This window comes from Odocoileus virginianus, chromosome 8, assembly GCF_023699985.2.
Source record: "Odocoileus virginianus isolate 20LAN1187 ecotype Illinois chromosome 8, Ovbor_1.2, whole genome shotgun sequence".
NCBI lineage: Eukaryota > Metazoa > Chordata > Mammalia > Artiodactyla > Cervidae > Odocoileus > Odocoileus virginianus.
This window is the reverse complement of record NC_069681.1, coordinates 73,068,808-73,074,807: the sequence shown is the minus strand read 5'-3', so window position 1 is coordinate 73,074,807 and position 6,000 is coordinate 73,068,808. Positions and strand designations below refer to the sequence as shown.

The 6,000-nt window shown below is 41.3% G+C and overlaps 1 protein-coding gene and 1 long non-coding RNA gene across 3 annotated transcripts in view; one reads left to right on the top strand and one right to left on the bottom strand.

Moving 5' to 3' along the window:
- Positions 1-296: 296 nt before the first annotated feature.
- LOC110143388 (uncharacterized) lies at positions 297-1,326 on the bottom strand. Its single transcript, XR_002315570.2, has 2 exons — positions 1,228-1,326; positions 297-838 (listed from the first exon to the last, which is right to left on the bottom strand). It is a non-coding gene; the product is annotated as an uncharacterized lncRNA (long non-coding RNA).
- Positions 1,327-3,398: 2,072 nt separating this feature from the next.
- Positions 3,399-6,000, top strand: part of LOC110143381 (phospholipid-transporting ATPase IB-like) — an 80,903-nt gene continuing 78,301 nt past the window's right edge. Inside the window, exon 1 of one of the 2 annotated variants that reach the window (XM_070471695.1) lies at positions 3,399-3,810. The gene's annotated coding sequence lies outside the window, so the exon portion shown is untranslated. The other variant, XM_070471694.1, reaches the window with a different exon arrangement.

The following is a 6,000-nucleotide window of genomic DNA, read 5'->3' as shown; positions in this document are numbered from 1 at the left end:
CTGCAGTCTATTGGGTCTCTGATAGTTGGATACGACTGAGCGACTTCATTTTCACTTTTCACTTTCATGCATTGGAGAAGGAAACAGCAACCCACTCCAGTGTTCTTGCCTGGAGAATCCCAGGGGGTGGGGGAGCCTGATGGGCTGCCGTCTATGGGGTCACAGAGTTGGACACGACTGAAGTGACTTAGCAGTAAACATACTCTAGTGTGTTACCTGTCACTGTTCAGTGGACGCCAGTGCTATGCGATATGTGACGATGTATGTACAAAATTCATCACTCTATTCTCACCCTATAGAATAAACAGCCTTTATAATTTTGTCACATTTGCTTCCAGGATTTTCTCTTTACATTCTTTCAAAAAAAGGAATCGTTAGGATAAAGCAAAGTAAAAGCCACCTTTAACCATTACCTCTAGGCTCATTCCTCCTGTCCCCGCTTTCCCACCTCCCACCCAAAGCAATTACAAGTGTGCTTTGCTTGATTGTTACCGAAAATGCAAATCCATGTGCTCAAGGCACAGTGAGGCCAATCAATACTAAAACATTGGAGTCTGGAACAGAGAAAGGTTTGTTACAGGGCCACACAAGGAGATGGGTGGCTCAGGCACTAAGAACCCCAAAGTTACTGAAGGCTTTCAGTAAAGCCCTTTTCTAGGAAAGGTGAGGGAGGGACCTTGTCAGTTGCTGCAGACTTCAGATCCTTGTTTTTGAGGCCAGTTCATGGTCAGGTGACGATGTTTCTGTAAACCTCTACCAAACAAATGTTCTTCTCTGCCCTGACAAGAAAGAGCCAGGTCCCAAGCACAGCTGTCGCCCTCCCAGGTTGCGGTCCTGGCTGAGAGGAGGCAGAGCTCAGCTGGCAGCTTTCTTAAGGCCAGGTCCCCAGACCCTACCCAGTTGTCATCCCTGAGGGAGACAGGCACCCAACCCAACAAGCCCTCGGACTCCTCAGGCCTCCCACAAGGTGGGGGCAGTTCCTACAGACTCTGACCCAGGCAGACAGCCGCAACCATTGAGGTCACAGAGACAGGAATGAAAGGGGGTCCACTGCCGCCTCAAGGCCTAGTCCTGGCCAGGGGTTGGCCCTGGTAAGTGCTCTGGAGCCCTGCAGGACACAACCCCCAGCCTGTTTGCTGGCCGTCCCCTCTCCCACCAGCTCACCCGCTGGCCCAAGGCTGGGCAAGCTGGAGGGTCTCAGGGAGAAGGCAGGGATCTGCCTCTTACCTCATTCTCCACCTGAGGACCACAGCACCACCAACTGTTGACTGAGTCACCTCTCTAATGGCGCCTCATTGACAGTTGGTTGCTTGTGGACGGGGCCCACCGAGGGGCTGACCAATGGCTGAGGAGGACCCGTTGCCTGGTAACAGGGTGCTGAGTAATGCTGCCCAGCAATGGCTGCGTGCTAAGGGATGTGCTCTGTTACATGATTTTAGTCCTTTTTTAATTTCTAAAATCACATTTATAACTATAGATCCATAAACAAGACTTAATATTGTAGTTATGTATTTTAAAGTTTGCATAAATAGTTTCATAGAGTACATGTATCATTTTCATGGGATTCTCAGGCGGTTCAGTGGTAAAGAGTCTGCCTACAATGCAGGAGACCCAGGTTTGATCCCTGGGTTGGGAAGATCCCTTGGAGAAGGGAATGGCTACCCACTCCAGTATTCTTGTCTGGAGAGTCCCATGGACAGAGGAACCTGGCAGGTTACAGTCTGTGGGGTCACAAAAAGTCGGACATGACTTAGCAACTAAACAACAACAATAATGTATCATTTTCACATCATTCTTAGGTTTTTGAGATTATCTATCTATGGATCTCAGAAGAGTTGTTTTTCAATTTGTTTAGCTTTTTTTAATTTGTAAGGATAAAAGTCTTGACTCCCAAATTCTTTACATGTTGCACCAGAACAACTTGTAAAGTAGGCTCCTTGATGCCATCATGTTGTTTTCTAATACAGTTCTGTTTTTCCCTTTTCACTTGTTTTTCTTACCTTATTGTACTGACTAAAGCCTCCGCTACAACACTGCATAGACACTGTGAGAAAGGACAGCCTCGTATTGTCTCCAGTCTTACAGAGAAAGCATTCAGTCTTTGGCAGTTAAGTGTGATATTTGCTGCAGGTTTTTCATAGAAATCCTTTGTCAGGTTGAGGAAATTTCCTTCTTTTCTTGGTTTGCTGAGAGATTTTATTGATTAATGTTAAATTTTGTCAAATAGTTCTTCTATATCTACTGACATCATCACCGTGCTTTTCAGTCTTTTGACAAGTTTCATTATTTTGGTTTCAAATGATTCAACCTTGCTTTCTAACCCTAACCCTAACCCCACGTGTTGTTCAGTCACTCAGTCATGTCTGATGCTTTATGACCCCACGGACTGCAGCATGCCAGGTTTGCCTGTCCATCACCATCTCCTGGAGTTTGCTCAAACTCATGTCCATTGAGTCAGTGATGACATCCAACCATCTCATCCTCTGTCATCCCCTTCTCCTCCTGTCTTCAATCTTTCCCAGCATCAGGGTCTTTTCCAATGAGTCAGTTCTCATCAGTACCCAAAGTATTGAAGGTTCAACTTCAACATGAGCCCTTCCAATTCAGGACTGATTTCCTTTAGGATTGACTGGTTTGATCTCCTTGCAATCCAAGGGACTTTCAAGAGTCTTCTCCAACACCATAGTTCAAAAGCATCAGTTCTTCGGTGCTCAGCCTTCTTTATGGTCCAACTCTAACATTCATAGATAACTACTGGAAAAACCAAAGCTTTGACTATTTGGACCTTTGTCGGCAAAGTAATGTCTCTGCTTTTTAATATGCTGTCTAGGTATGTCATAGTTTTTCTTTCCAAGGAGCAAGCATTTAATTTCATGGCTGCAGTCACCATCTGCAGTGATTTTGGAATCCAAGAAAATAATGTCTTTCACTGTTTTTGTTGTTTCCCCATCTATTTGCCATAAAGTGATGGGACCAGATGCCATGATCTTAGTTTTTTGAATGTTGAGTTTTAAGCCAGCTTTTTCACTTGACTCTTTCACCATTAAGAGGCTCTTTAGCTCCTCTTTGCTTTCTTGCCATAAGGGTGGTATCATCTGCATATCTGAGGTTATTGATATTTCTCCAGCAATCTTGATTCCAGCTTGTGCTTCATCCACCCCAGCATTTCACATGATGTACTCTGCATGTAAGTTAAGTAAGCAGGGTGACAATATAGAGCCTTGATGTACTCCTTTCCCAATTTTGAACCAGTCCCCACATGGTCATCATTCATTTCCTGACACAGGAAAGTACCACAAAATGGCTGATTTAGGACAGCGGAGATTTACTGTCTCATGTTTCTTGAGGATAGAAGTCTGAAATCATGATGTCATCAGCCCATGCTCGATGTGAAGCCTGTAGGGAAGGATCATTCTTTGTTCTTTCCATTTCTGGCCTATGTCAACAGAATTCCATTCTACTTCCATCTTCATGTAACATTCTCTGTCTCTGCACATCTTCCCCTTATTTGTATGTCTGTCTCTGAGCCCAAATGTCTCTCTTTTATAAGGACACTAGTTACATTGGATTCGGGTTCATCCTAATGACATCATCTTAACTTAGTTAAATCTGCGAACAACGTATGCTATGGTTTTCAAGTTTGTGTCCTACCTCCCCACCATTCATAATGTTGAAATCCTAACCCCCCAAAGGTGATGGTATTTGTAGGTGGGGCCTTCGGAAGGAGCTTAGGCATGAAAGTGGAGTTCTCATCAATGGGATTATTGCCTCATAAAAGAGGGTCCAGAGGCACCATAGACCCTCTTCCAGGTGAGAACACAGAATGCGCGTTATGAATCAGGTGGATGGTCTTTACCAGAACGTGATCATGCTGGTGTCTTGATCTTGAACTTCTCAGCTTCCAAAATTGTGAGAAACAGATTTCTGTTGTTTATAAGCTACCCTATCGGTGGTATTCTATTATAGTGACCCAAACAGATCTAGACAATTTATTTCTGAATATAATCACATTGAGGTACTACTCCAAGGTCAGGATGTCAATATATTAATGTTTCCTTTGGTGGGGAAACACAATTCCACCTATAAAAATTATGATGTATAATCATTTTGCATAGTAGTAGATTTTAAATACTTTGCTAAAGATTTTTGTGTCCATGTTTATAAAGTATTTTGTACCATTTTTTTCTTATAATGACTTTGGTTTTGATATCACTATAATGTGGCTTCATAAAATATTTTGGGAAGAGTTCCTGCTTCCCCTCTTATTTTTCTGTGGCTAACTTTAAGATTTTTTCTTTGACTTTTGTTTTCTGTATTTACTACATGTGTAAGTATGATTTTGTTTTTATTTATCTTATAAAGATTTGTTGGTTTTCTTGCTTTTATGGAAGAGTCATAGCCATTGGTTCTTCACATATTGCCTCTGCTCCATTTTTTTTCTCCTCTCTTTCCCCTGTGAGACTCCAATTAAATTTTTGTTAGATCATTTTACTTTATTTACTTGAATTTCTTTATGTATATTCCATCTATTCCCTTCCTCAAGCTGTATTTTTCATAATTTCTCAGATCTCTATTTCATCTTATTATTTTCACTTTCAGCAGCAGCCTATCTGCTGCCAAATTTGTCCACTGAATTTTTAAGTTTGACTATGACTTCCCTCATTTATAGAGGTTTTGTCTGATTCTTTTCACACTTGTTGGGTTACTTCTCATAGTTTCTCTCCATATAGGTATGTTAAAGCTTGTGCTTTTTTTTTATATGGTTATTTTCTTTCTAAAGAAATCTGTACCTTCTAACTCAAGCATTTGAAATCTTTAGTGGGCAGTTTCTGCCATCTTTTATTCATAATGCTGATTTTCTATGATACTTTGCTTCCTTTTTTGGCTGTATATTACTCCTTCCCCTCAATAAGTAATTTGTGGGGATTTTATGAGGCTTAGGATGATGGTATTTTTCTTTAGAGCGGGCTATTTGTTTCAGTCACCTCTAGCACTCCCAGTGTTGAACCCTTTTAAATGAAGCTTGAGGTTTCTTTCAACTCTGGTGATTCCAGTTTGGATTATTTTGCTAGACAGCCAGCCCACCAGAAGTTATAGCCTTCCAGGATGTGTTCTCTGTCTCCTTCCTTCATTCCTTCCTCCCTCCCTCGCTTCCTCCCTTCCTTCTCTTTCCCTCTTCCCTTTTTCTCTCTCCTTCCTCAGGAGATGAATCTGTGTGACCATAGGTTTCTTTCAAATCCCCTAAGCCTTTCAGGACCTGAGCCTTGACTTATATACCCTTTATTTCTCTATAGTTAACTTTAGTAGGACTTTGCAAATTTCTTCTGGGAAAAAGTGCTTTTTGATTTTTTTCACTTATTTCTCTGGATTTTTTGCTTTTGACTGAATTTTTGCCCAATAATAGCTGTTATCTTGACTATTCAATGCATTAAAAAAAACTTTAAAATTTTGGCTTTTTTTTTTTTTTTTTTTTTAGCATTTTAAAATGCTTCAGTAGAGAGTTTGGTCACAGTAAGATTGCCCACCATTATCTAAAGCCTTACTTTTGTGTCTAAATAAATCACTGCTTCCTACTAGTCTTGATTACCAAAGTTTTTCATTCATTTTTTGGTGGGATATTCAAGTTTCTGTCTCTGGCTTGAATGTTCAGTAGTAGAGTATAAGTGTGGCCCCAGTATTCCCTTCCCTTCCAAACTTTGTAGGCGATTAAATTGGTTTTAGGGGACTTCCCTGGTGGTCCAGTGGTTAAGAATCCACCTTGCAATGCAAGAATATGGGTTTGATCCCTATTCTTAGAACTAAGATCCTGCATGCCAGGGCAACTAAACCTGTCTGCTATAATAACTGAGCCCTGGTGGTCTGGAGCCTGCACAACGGAAGACACAAGGAGGATCCCCAGTACTGCAACCAAGACCCCACGCAGCCAAATAAATGCATTGAATAATCTAGCTTTTGATTGAAAATAATGATTTTTTAAAAAAGAATAATGATCTGTTTTTC